This window comes from Bombus terrestris, chromosome 8, assembly GCF_910591885.1.
Source record: "Bombus terrestris chromosome 8, iyBomTerr1.2, whole genome shotgun sequence".
NCBI lineage: Eukaryota > Metazoa > Arthropoda > Insecta > Hymenoptera > Apidae > Bombus > Bombus terrestris.
In genome coordinates, this window is record NC_063276.1 from 4922368 (window position 1) to 4936820 (window position 14453).

General features: G+C 34.1%; 1 long non-coding RNA gene across 1 annotated transcript; it reads right to left on the reverse strand.

The window, feature by feature from the left end:
• Positions 1–11821: 11821 nt before the first annotated feature.
• LOC100650772 lies at positions 11822–13510 on the reverse strand. The gene is made up of 3 exons (XR_132051.4): positions 13184–13510; positions 12535–12605; positions 11822–12242 (listed from the first exon to the last, which is right to left on the reverse strand). It is a non-coding gene; the product is annotated as an uncharacterized LOC100650772 (long non-coding RNA).
• Positions 13511–14453: the final 943 nt, after the last annotated feature.

Consider the following 14453-nt stretch of genomic DNA (forward strand, 5'->3'; position numbering starts at 1 on the left):
TAAACAGCCCTTAGACTGGTTTGTCATATGCGAAATTCACTTGTAGAACTTTACTTATTTTATTATCAAACTATCGGGTCAATACATCAGGTCAAATACAATGACGAATAACAATAATACGTCAGGTATACAAAAGAATTTATTATCACTGATAGCATTTTTGAGATTTTTATGCTATTTAATTAACAACTTTCTATTCCTCTACACAGAATTAACAAGCTTAAAAGTTGCCTTAAACTTCATTTAGACAGATTTTTATGCTATTTAACTAACAACTTTCTATTCTTCTACACAGAATTAACAAGTTTAAAAGTTGCCTTAAACTTCATTTAGACAGTACTTTTAGACAATAAAGTTCAGATATACACTAAAAAAATTGTATGTATCTTCAATTTAATTAGAATCATTCGATTCAATGTTTCTCATATTATTACCCTTCAACTCTATTTTGGTATATGTGAAACAGCTAAAACGAAACCGGTAAAATTGGATAGGTAAATAGTAGGATTAGATTGTTTGACACCGGTGACCTATTTACGATTTTTAGAACCCTTCCCAGAGTCTCTGTCTACCCCGTCGCAATGGGAGTCGATAAATTTGGAATGGCTAGTAGCGACGCTGTCGAATTTAACCAGGCAAATAGTAGAACTGATTGCTTTCACTTTGAAGTTGAATAAGTTAGGCAGCCGATTCGGTTGTTTCGTTCGCGTTCGAATTGGCCATGTTCCATTTATCGTGAACTTGGCTGTTGCTTTTTAGCGATGTTCGAGTAGCCAGCTTGATTAATTCGATCAATCATCCCTCGTCATCTGCTGGATGCAATTACTTACGGCCCCTTTAATCGGACGTTTTAATCCGATCTATCACTGCAATGCGCCGCGTAACCAAGTCACAGAAGAAAACACGCTTGATAGATACTGTCACACTTACATCACCAATGCTCATGATTGTACTTGACACTCTTGCCAGTGAAAGTATTTGAATAGTTGTAGAAAACTTGTTATACGAAATATTTGGAAATTTTATTAAAAATTTTATAACGGGACCCAACTGTGTTATGATTCTATCGGCCGAGTTTTGAAATTTTCAGTAGTATTAATCAAAGTATGCATAGTAATGGAGGATGCACAGTAACTACACAGGGTACTCGAACAGCGTTGTATTTATTATATTATTTATATACAAACTAACGAGGTCTAACTGTATTTCGTATCATTTAGTAGTACTTTCATATGGCTACAAAAATTTGATACTATAAAAATGAAACGTGCGAATTTATAAGAATACCATACCATTTCATTGGAAAATGAAATCTTTTATGATATGCTTGTTACGTTGGAATTTTCTTCTTAATCGTGAATTTTACGTCGAATCTAGCGCTTGCTTCGTATAGATTTCGTATGAATAGAAAAATTTAAGAAGCCTGATGCGCTGGGAAAATTTTATTCTATCAATTATTACCAATAGAAACACGTTTTTGCTAGTGCTTTTTATGAAAAAAGACATAATTCTTATAAACATCGTATGTCTACCGTATTCCCGAAGAATCTCCATAAAATATTTTCGAATGTGAACTTGGCAAAGTTTTCGTGACTCTGCGTCAATAAAGTTGTCGAAGTCTCAAAAGCCTAAATTTAATATCATTTGGTAGTACTTTCATACGAGTGACAAAATTTGTAATACCATGAAACCGAAATGGTGGGATCTGACAGAAAGAACGGTTCATTGGAAAATAGGGATATGTATAAATATCTTTGGTAGCTACTGTATGTGACGAAGAGAAAATAAAACACATATGTGACCTAATCTACGTAAGTTTAACTCGACCCTGGTCGACCAATTTATGTCCGTGATCTTTTGCAGAGCTCCGTCTATAAGAAGACATTGTGTGCAGTTTTAAGCTGATGGCTGGTGTTTCCGTGGACGTAAGCAGCGCCACGTGACCAGGGCAGGATCTCCGGCGCGGATACACCGAAAAGCTCCTGACTGGTCGACTACGCGGAGTCGCTTATCGATTTTCAAAGCGGCATTGCCCGAAACGCCGCTTTCCAGGCCTCGTCGTTTTCCTCCAATTCCGCGTGCAACGTGTGGAACCAGAGGTATGGAGAATTCTAAGTTGATCGTGCCCTTGAAATATCGCTTCGCTCACTAAGATTCTTTATTAAGAAGATTTATTCTATTTTGCTCTTCTACGCTACTAGCCACAATTATTAGGATCACCTTATACTTATTTGAGAAAATTCAAGCTTTTCTTTATCTAATGTACTTTATATTATACGCACTGTGTCTTATAACATACTAAATCAAGCTAAAATTTTGGCTAGCAGCGTGTATCTATTAATTTTATGTGTTTGCTAGCAAGACCAATTTTCTATAACTGGATGTTTATTTTTAATTGTGAACTATATGTTGAATCTGGAAACTAGTACTTGATTTTTATATGTTTTATAGGTTTTGTTGAAATGTTAAGATGTGAACAATTATGAATTGTTGAGAATTATTGAACACCTTCAAAACTAAACTCTTCTTTGAACTGTGCGGAACGTTTTATTTTATCAATTATTACCAGATAATAGAGACAGATTTTTCCCAGTGTTTTCACTTAGTTGATTAATAATTAATTATGAAGGATAAAGTTGTATATACCATATCGAGAGTGAAAAAGTTAATAATATGACGTTATGTGTACATCGACCCGATGCCTTTTTAAACAAAATTCAGATTTTGTCTGTGAATCTTGCATGAAGTAAATTAAATCACGAGAAATGACGTTAACTGATTAAAACTACCATATGAGGAAGAAAATAGTTGCAGTTTTTAGAAGTGATCGTAAATTAATTTACATATTTGATCATTTCTTCCGGATCAAGATTTTTTAATTTAACTTATTTCATAAATATTCATTGCGATTAATATTTATACGTAAAGGAATAAATTTTATTGGTTCGATAACTTTAATAAACCAAGTAGATTTCGTAGTAGAAATTCGCGTCTTTTAGTTAAATTAGATTTTACGTGATTCTGTGACGTGAAGGCCATGTCTATTCTTTGAGTTTGGAACGAATTCTATATAATTTTTTGATGTACTTAATTTTTCTTTCTTACGACCCATAACAGCAATCATAGTAATGCAATCATAATCACAATGAAAAATGATTCATGTAAAACCTACGGCTATCGATTCATTAATGCTTCTTGCTGCAATTTTCAAGCCATATTGCGTTTTAGAAGGTTAATATTGTTAGGAACAATATTTATACAGTTGGATCAAGGATAGAGCAATGGATTGATTTGTTTATTCGTTTTGTGTTCGATCGAATGTTTCTCATCTGGCGTGTCGAACTTTGCTAGAATTCTAAGGTCTTAGTATCTTAAATCAGTATGCAGTTTACGTTGCTATACACGGAAGTCGATTGTTTGGAGGTAGCGGTGGTTTACGACGGAAGCTCGTAATTCCAATTACTAATATCCGATCGTGACGGAGAAGGTGCCGACTAAAATGCACGACTTGTGTCTTCTGACTTTATTAGAAATCGATGTTTACCCTCTCTCTCTCTTTCTCCCTCACTCGTATAATTAAACACGTTCATCTTATATCTTACTCTGAAAGGCTCTTTGAAAACACTTGACTAATAAATTCCAAGTCTTTATCGGCTCCAATAACTACTAAAATATAGGTTAAGAAACGTATCGCCGACTATAAAAGTCTTTGTTCTTTCACAGATTGTAAAAAGACCATTTCTATTCGAAAATAAAGTCTATATATTGATGTACAATAACGCATGTATTTATATGGTGTTCTTATTACTATGTAGGGTACTTTTCGTGTAATCTTGGATTTATTGATGTCTCAATATATAATAGAATAAAGTAAACAGTAACTTAGATACGAACTTATACCAGCCGCTTTTCCCTGTATTCAATAGGAAGATGATAAATCCAACTGTAACACCCTATATATACAACGCCAACGTTAAGGATACAGGGAAAGTAACAAAGAAATATAAATTCCTTTTAGCCATTTTGTTGCTTCCTGTAGTGGTAGAAATAGATTGGTGGTTAAGTTTAACTGAAACATCCTGTATACATCGCATCAACGTCGACCAAAAGGTACAAAAAGCCTGTAAGAACGTAACTATAATAGAAACTTGTCTTAGTTCTCTTTTTTTACCATTTATCTTATCTTCAATAGCGACATGCTAAATTGAACTGAGGCATCCTGTACATAGTACGTCAACGTCATCGAAAAAGTACAGAGGGGGTAATAGAAAAGTAAGCAAGGAAAGAAAAAAACGGAAGAATAAAAAATTACTCCATTCGGTTCGACCAACCGACTAAATACATCGAGCATAGTTGAGAGGGGGCTGAAAAGGATGGGATAGACGGCGTGACACGAAAACGAATTCGTCCCTCCCACCTACGTCTCGTCAAACACCGGATTTTTCCTCTGGGCCAATATCACGGCGTTTTTGCATAGCCATAAGCGGTCGCGACGTCGAACAGCATCGATAACCCATAATCATTGGTGTCCCGTCGGCTTCGACCGGGCCCTGGTGCTCTGGCATGAATAAAACAAACATAAGTTTCGCAGCGAATTCAATATCCAGCGCCCCTATAACGTTTCGGTAGTAGGAGCAGGTAGGAAGGACCGCGATGGAACGAGCGAGCAATCAGTTGCAGCCGGGTGCATAGACATTCGAATGCATGGCGATGGAGATCGGTTCGAGTCGCGACTCTCGTTTACCCAAGTTGCACGGTTTTATGACAGGTTTGCGAAACAGAAGCATTTTTTGATCACAATGGCAATAGTATTGTAATGTTTTGGTATTGTACGTTATTTTGGTTATTCAGGTTATGGTAGGTTAGTTAGGTAATAGTATGTTAGTTAGGTTATGGTAGATTAGTTAGGTTATGGTTGTCTCACTTTCTAGTTATGAGAGCTTGAAGTAGAGAGAATATTATGTAAGGTTTTTTAATCTAAAAACCTCAAGTAAGCTAATTAAGATAGCTTTCTACAGGATATTTCATATATTTAAACAGATTTTGGTTTAGACTTTTAATGTAGAGGTTATGAAAGCTTGAGGCAGATCGTTAATGTTGGCGAGAATGTTACGTAACATTTTTCAGTGTAACGATAGCATAACCGTTAATTTTGTACATCGTGTTTCACGCAATTGGACAGAGTTTGACTTGAGCTTTTAATATGAAAGCTTTTAGAGCTAGATTTTTTATAAATAAAAAAAGAATATTTTTCGTTTCGTATATTTGTTCATCCGTTTGATTTTGATTTCCTCGATGGAAATTTTATGCTTTCGTTAGTCAGCAATTCTAATGTTGATATTATGACAGTCCCTTTGTGTCGTTGAGTTAAAACAACACTTTACACAAAGAAGATATATCCAAATATGTACCCAACCACTTTGAAACGCCCTGTAGGTATGTTGTATATACAGCGGTATGTGTGTATAAGCGGAAACTGAATCAACTTTCAAAATCGATGGTGTTTTGTAGAGGGAGGGATCGTCCACAAGGATACAGTGAAAAGAGGAAATATTTAAACTGGCGTGTGGAAAGGGCGGATCGTTCGATGGAATTGGGTGTATTTGGGAAAATTGATTGATCACGATGAAAATATTTCGCTGGTTTTTAATATCGGAAAGAGAAATATTAACGAAAGAGAGGGTATGTTCTGAGTTTCATATGTTCGTTTAACGAAGCAGGAAAAAGTTACGGCTGTAGTAGTCTAAAGACAAATATGACGGAGAAGTCATCATTTATATTTCATATCATTCTGCATGAATATAGAACTCCAACATTTTTCTTCTTTTAACTCTGACTTATAAGAAGATTTAAATAAATACACGTTATTTTCTTAACTATCTGACTTCATTTTTTAAAAATTACATAGTTGCACCAAAAAAATATTAAGCAAATCCGCAGAATTTTCTTTTATGGTTTCTATGTTCAAAAATAGGATTTAATAATGAAATTTGACTGAAAAGAAATTGCAAATAAAATTTAACCTTAAAACAGCGTTGATACCTAATGCCGATAAAAACAGATTGGAATATTTAAGCAACAAAATTAATAATGATACTGAATCAATTTATCATTGAAGAATGAAAATCTATCTCTCATAATATTATAATAATAATGATAAAAGTATATATATATACATATATATAGAAGAAGTGAGAATAAAGGCGCGAGTAAGGTAGAAAATTTTGCTGAGGCAGCAGGTAAATTTGTCTTCTCACGAACGAATAAAAAATCATAGAAGATCAGATAAAAAGGGGTCGACTCGTAAAAATGTAAAAGTACCAAGGGTGATCCTTACCTCGTACGACAATAATGCGCGCCGTAACGAAGTAACGACAATGGATTATCGGTCGTGAAGGCAATATCCTGTCATCTGTTTCTGTAGCTCGCAGCCACGAAATGGACCTACATTTTCTCCTTCTCCGTATATCTTACGGACAATATATCACCACATATCGACAACAGCGACATCGTGTAATTAGAAGGATGTCTTTGGGAACCCGTCACGGTTTCTCGAAATAGAAATCCTTTTTTACCAACGAATCAGGGTCATCATGTTGAGACGTTCTCAAACGAAATAGATTTTATATATTAAGATGTTCGTACAATGTTGGACAAAGCTTTTTAACATAGAAGCCTACACATATATATTAAATATATTATACATCTATTAGATTATATTTATATTTATATTAGAGCATTTTTATATAATTGAATTGTTATTAAATTTGGAAAATCATAGATTACAGGTTATTAATATTAAATAAGAATCACGTAGCAATTACAAGTTTGATAATATCCTTCGAGTATACGTAAACTTGGAAACTACCCCACAATTGATAACGAGTTACTCTACATGCAAACATAAATTGAAAATGTAGGACACAATTTTTTTCTTTGAAGCCCTTGTTTTCGAGAAAATAGAGTTTGAATAGGTTTAGTCAAGAATTGCAGGCTTACTCAACTTTTCAAATTCGATTTTTTCCATAACGTGACTTGGAGCGAGAAAATGTTAATTTACGTTTTCGATATATTTTTATATGCGGAATAAATATATTAAATATGGCATGCATATGAATGAAAATTCGTCTTATTTTAATTCGTATCGCGTGTTCTCGTATGAAAGAAATAATAAATAAATGTTGGAAGGGAATGCGGGTGTTCTTAAAAAATCTATGCTTATCAATTAAAAATGATTTCCATAAAAGTAATTATACCTGACAAGATATGATAAAGTAGTAGGTAATTTTAACAAATTAGCATAAGACATAGATGTGAAGGTTACTATGTAATGCACCACTAGATTTTTCCAAGAAAAACAAATTCATCTTGTTGTGAATTGTGCAATGTTATTTATTACATGTTATACACTGCATCGCTCTATTGAGAACAAAAAATACTTTTCTCAATCTGCAGTTTAATATAAAACCATAAAAGTCAATTAAAAGGGTAATAAATCAATACATACGAAAGTTATTAAGTTATTTGAAACATTGCAAATTACATAAAATCCATGTAACATTTTTTCCTCTCTTGCACTGTTAATAGACCATTCAAAATGCATCCATGAATGAAAAAACTATAACTAACTGAACCATAAAATAAAAGGTAGAACAATATAAATAATAATAAACAAAATAGTAGAAAATAAGAAATCAAATAAACGTACGAAGATAATCAATCGAGTAATACGATGGAACTTTACAGAATTAGATAAATAAATCTCAAGAAAATCTCGTTGAATGCAATGGAAATTATTGTGTATCATAAATTGATCACACATAACTTCAAAACGCGATAACTTTTTGCAAAACCTGATATATATGTATATTTTCAAACGAAGTACAAAAACGGCTATTCGGATCCGTTGAATCTAATTGTGCGTGGCTTTTTTAGTATATTTCCTTGTTTTTTTTTCCTTTTTTTTTTTTTTATTTCTGGTCGGTGACTGTATATATGTGAGAGGAGAAGACAGAACAAAGAGACGGGAAAAACGAGGAAATTTGTTTCGACAACGGCGATGCATTAGTGATGCAAATGAAGTTACGTCGTTGTCGGAATTTTTATGTGTTTTTCCACGCTGGCCAGAGCAAATTTTTTGGCTCGCTTTCAAACCGTGACCCGTCGTGTACATGGCGAAATCATCGACCGTAGGGTTGGTTTTATTTTTTTTCGTCCTTTCTCTATTTTCCCTGCCTGGTCGGTGTCTCGTATTCGCGATTTCAAACATTATTCGAATAACCTCGAAAAATTATGGTTGGCCGAAAGAAAATTTCAACCAGACGTTGTATACGTTTAAGTGAATTCGATTGAAATTCATTCGACGCTCCGTTTAAATTATATGTATGGAATTACATTTATCACCGGAATTTTACAGGAATTGCCCGAATGGTCTGATCGGAATTTATGAAAGGTTTTAATGAAAACTAGCGATGGGTTCAAGTACGTGTGAAGTTAGTGCGAACATCGACGAATAAAATTTATTTAGAAAAATTATCAGCCAACAAAAAGATTGACAGCCGCAAGAAAATAAAAAAAATTTGATATTTAAATATTTGATATTGTAAAAATACCAATCCCCAAATATTTAAGGTTCTAAAAAATTCCAATCTTACAGTAAATACCTTGTTACTTCTACATACATTGCCATATTGGCTTTACATTGTACCAATATAATCAAATAACTTGAACAAAAATTAAGTAATGTAACCCTAAATTGTTATAATTCCCAATGGGTCAATGATTAGTTAAGAGTTAAATATCGCGTGTTGCTGGATTGGAAAATAACGCGTTTATACAAAATCAAATATTGTACATCTCTGGTGCGTTTGCTGCCTCGTTAAATATACCTTCGCGCGCCGAACGTTATCTTTCTGAAACATTGGAATCGAATCCAATAAATCAAAAATAACATTTTTTATTCAATTCATTTATTTTAAAATAAATACGAATTAATTTCCTGATTGTAATCCGGTAAAAAATATCGACCATCGCTGCACGTGTGTTTTGATTTTGATAAAGCTTATTAATCGAGATTCTGTCATACAAATATATATTTAATGCAAATTATATTTTTTAATTGGAATATATTTCGTAGAAATTATATTTTTAAATTGGAATATATTTCGTAGAAATGATATTTTTAAATTGCAATAGGTTAATTTAGTAAGAACTTCGATTACGAATAATGCGAACTCAATTCATTGGTTTCGCGCTAAGCTGGTTGTAATTCATGTATGTCTAATCCAAAGCTAATTCACGCTAATCTATACTTAACTCCCCTACCAAACCTATCCTAAATTAGGTTAACTTTGAATCCAAGCGCCATCCCGCTCAGACCAATGTAAGATATGCATAAAATATCGCATATTGAATCAGACCGATTTAAAATATACACAAAATGTCGCGTGTGGATTCTTCCCGATCTTTTTATTTTCTTTTTAATTCAAACCAAACCTAATTTACCTCCGATTTACGCTCAATCAAAACCCCACAAAAATTCCCAACTCCGAATCATTATTCTCAAACTGAAAAAAGAAGAATTCCATTATAACGGAATAAAAATCAACAAGAAACGTATTTTCACAAAGAAAAGTATTTTCCCAAAAACAAAACGCAGAGGAGAACAAAACCCATTTCACGTGCATCTCTTTCTTTTTTACACGAGGGATCATCGGCATTTCAATTAGACACCCCGTATACAATATGGCCAACAGCAATGGATACATAACCTTGCATTCGTTGTGAGCACGGAGAAAGTAAGGGGAAACGCAATACCGGTCGCAGGCATTATGAAGTCGTCGTAACGATGTATACATCTCCTCTTCTATGTGTGCATGTATACGAACGTAGTTCGTGTCTACACGTGTAACTTGACAAAGAATGCAACCACGAAAGCGAAATGCACACGCGTATATAACAGTGGGGCGCGCAGACAAATGTCGATGGCGAGCAACAAGTGTCGAGGGGTCTTTACTTCTGACAATGAGTACAAAATCTGGCTGACTGGAATACGCGAACACAAGCGGTAAGAGAAAGGTTGAAGGGGCACGGTGAACTCGTCGCCAAAGCTTCCACATTCACAATTAGCGATCATGCAAATTCGGCTTTCTTTTCATTTACCATTTAACTTACTGTACACTAGCATGTTGTAAATGTGTTCATGTATATAATAATTCACAAAAGTATTCCAACACTTGTGCTCACCTTTCATGAATAATAGAGAAATCAAAAAAACATTCATATGTTCAGTCAAAAAGTAATCTCGAAGTATGGTCCCGTTGAATATTGAGATTTATTAATTTAATAGATAATTCACTATTTAAATATCTTTTTGTTGATCTGTGAGAACTATACACTGGTACAGCGGTAATGAAATCATTACAATGATGCACCCCTTGCGTTGTTAATTGATCGACGCCATATCCTTCTACTCCTGAACATTTTCGCGCTACTAAGCCCGTTCTCGTAACAGACCCCGAGCTAAAGTTTGCGTTTCTCTTCACATATATAGAACTTGTTCCCAAAACTTTATGTAGAAACTAGGAAAATTCCAAAATGTTTAAAATGTTTTCTACAACCACTATATATAACTGCCTGTGTTCGAGTACGCCGTGTATCTATACTCGTTAGCGGACATTTACGCAGAGAGTTTTAATTCACAGCTTGTAACAGGTTTTAGTACGTGTGTCACGCGAAACAAGCATGAATCAGTTTACAACGATCGTAATTGATAATCAACTGAGAACGGGAGCAGTTAATGAGTAATTACGATAAGTGTCGCGCGTGGGGTGCTGTTAGTGAAACGCGGGAATTTCGGCCAGTTTCTTTCGTGCTTTGAAAGCGTTTGCCAAGAAACCTTGATCCTTATCGCGATCAGATATCACGCTCCACGCTTGGTGACTAACATGAGACCCTATGAAATTGAATTTGTTTACCCGAGTGCAACCGGTAATGGATTGATTAAGTGGTATATTCCTAGACACAGAATTATGAAATTATGGATCTACATGTGTTTACAGGTATTTTAGCGTAACTGAGCTTTCGTGCTTGGTAATTTATTGAATAATGAATTTCGGGAATTATCAAATTTAGTGTATTTTATAAGAATCAGTTGCATAACGAATGTAATTTTATAAATCAAATTCGAAATTCCGAATTGAATTTTATCTTGAATTTTATCCGATCGCAAACGTTCGGTCCGGATCGTTTGATGTTCCGTAGATCAAGCCTTATTCGAGTAGAACGGTTTCATTCAGAGATCATTTCACATTTCATTTGGCGGAAGATTCCTTGGTCCTCGTAAAATTACACGGAACCTTTATTCGATAAGTTTTTCACATTTCATTTCACGCAAGATTCATCGGTCCTCGTAAACTTACTTCCGTGGAATCTACCATCCGATATTTCCGCCTTGCCCCTTCGCGTTTCATTCGTCGCACATTCTTGTTAAGTTTCATGAAACTCGCGTGAGACAAGTGTTCGATAATTATGTCGCATTTAGTATCCGATCTCCTCTTCAATCTCCCTTGAGATAATCGAACGCGATGCTGTGCTCGATCTTTTGTACGTACAAGATGTTTCAAAATAGAGATGGAGGTATGTATATAATTGTATATCGACTTTCATCGATCTTACATATTTTATTTTAATCGAGACGAAAGAACAGAATTGGTAGAATGTATAGAGCGATCCAAAAAACACGATGTATAGGGCGTTCTAAAATCTCGACCCTACTATATTTTATTCTATTCCTGGTAAAGGTCTTAAAGAAAATAAATTATTAGAATTTCTTATGAATATATTGTATGATATATAGGAAATTTCCAAATCTCGATTTTACATGTTTCATTTCAATTAATTCTTATGCGACAGCTTCCACGTATGAAGTCAGAACCGGGTAGACATCTGTTGGGTGCTTCAATGAAGCTTTGCAAAGCATTAAGCGGTTGTGGTTCCATAGTTGTAGTACGCATCTTTGTAGCCGCGCCTGTGGGTGGATTAGAAATGGTTTTAAATCCCGAATTCCCTGTATCGATCTGGATTTTCATTTGCGTTTTGATGTTTTTCTTGATTCTTTGCACGAGGAAGGGCAGCTCTGTTGTCGTCTCTCCCTGAGAGAGATGCGTCAGTGCAACAAGCATGAAGATAGCAAGAGAAAAAAGAAAGAATCGCAACATCTTTCTTGTGGTATCTTCTCGGATCTTGAAGTGGAAGTAAATTAACATGAAAGAAGAAAAAAAGTAGAATGAAAATACTACGATATTATTTCCTTAGTTTTCCTTATTTTTATTTATGGAACAACTTGTATAAGAAGGAGGAGTTTAAACGTTACTTTAACTTCTCAATCAGGAATCTTCTTTCAGTATGAAATGAACAATGCTTGATTCTTTTTGATATACAAATTTAATTTATTTTCGATTCGTGATTAACCAAATTCCAAAGTTAAAAATGAAATTGAAAGTTTCAAAGTGTTTTCACAGATCACAAACTTACCTGTCTGTCCAATCTCTGTATACTGAACTTAGCTTCAAATTTTATGTTCGCCTCTTCTGAAACAGCCTGTACTGCAACATTAACAGAACATTACATAGAATGGAAACATATTAATGAGAAACATCAGCGATCGTAATTATTCATAATTATTGTTATTTAACGATTATTAGTTATCTAACTACCTATAATTATGGATTATTTCCGACAGATTAACGTGATACGTGCATTTTTACGTTCTCCGAAATGCATGTACGAATTTATTATTCAATCCAACACAATTACTTCGGAAATTGTATCTATTTCTATATATTGTGTACATTCTATGCATCTGTTATTTTTAAATTTTTCATAAGTGTATAAAAATCTACAATCTAATAATACTCAATGTTTCTCCATTTTTAAAAAACCAAGCAACGAGCATTAGATCGTTCGGCAAATTCGTAGCGAAATTTAAGAATAAATGAAAAACAGCCTATTTCCGTAGAGTCAGAGCTTTTTCTTTAAAGAACGTAATTTTCCCTTCGCTTGAAGTTATATTTTTGGAGAATATATCAATTTATAGCGAATAAACTAAACGACACGAATTTTCCAATCAACTCAATGAAAATCGTACTATTTAAATAAAAAATTTAAGATTCAAGATCTGCACCTTATGAAATAGCCTATAGCGTGAAAAACCAGATCGACGACTAGACCACCGCTATTGATGAATTCCAGTTGGTGTACAAAACCGCGTTGCTGAACAATTATTCGACGATTTATTACCAGGAAGCGTTTTCCTCCCTAACACGTCGATGACAAACACAACAACGCTTCGCTATGACACCCGCGAGACTATAGGATCACACCTCTATAACTTTTCAGTATTGTGAATTGAAATAAAACAAAGCGTAACAACACGTAGTATAGCGTTCACGAGCGGTGTAAACCGTACAAAAGCTACGATCACTCTGAGAGATTACGATTAGAGAACGATGATTAAATAACCAGTTTCCCACTCGTTGAGACGATACTAATCGGGTCAAGAGTATGTTCCGTTATCTGCTAACGTGAATTTGTACCGCGATAGATTGTTTTGCTGGATGTCTTTTTGACCTCGTTTTTTAATCGTACAGTTCTTGTCGGGCACGACTTATTTTGTTATGTAATTTTACTTTTTTGTGTCTTTCTTTTTCATATGTGTCAGCTTATTTATTTCTATGTTGGTTCACGATATTTCATTGAAAATTTAGAAAATTTAAAATGTGTACAAAATATTAAAATATACAAAATATCTAAAGTATAGCGCTCGTTGTGATATTTAGTAGGAAAAATTCTACTTAAGTTGCATTTCTTCCGTTGGCGACATGTTTTGTATTTCGTATGTTGAAAAATTGAAAATTCTTGAGCGATGTTTTTATTGTAAAACGCAGCATATTAACAACAAGTTTCCTCTCTTGTGTTATTATTCTTTGTCCAACGCCATTTGGTGAATTTTTTGTGACATTTTTAGAAGATGAGTGTAAATGATGATTGGAAGAAACGCGAGGCTTCCTGGTTATAGGATTTACTGGTCCTAACTTCTGCACGTGGCTGCAGGTTTCAAGTTAGTAACATGGTGACTTGTTTTTAAGGATAAAAGTTATAAAAGTATTAGTTATAAAAATTAGTTATAAAATTAGTTATAATAAGTTATAAAAATTATAAGGATAAAGTTATAAAAGGATAAAAGACGAAGATTCTAGTGAATTGACAAGACATAGTGAATCGTAGCTAAAATTGCTCCTTTTGTTGTCAGCTTCTACCGATTATAAAAGAGTACTTTTGATCTATACAATTTCGTTACTAATATCGCACAGTTAAATTGTGCAAGGGGACTGTAATATTAAGCGGAAGAGATCCGTATTTAATTTTCATTCTTTAATAATAAAGAATGTACA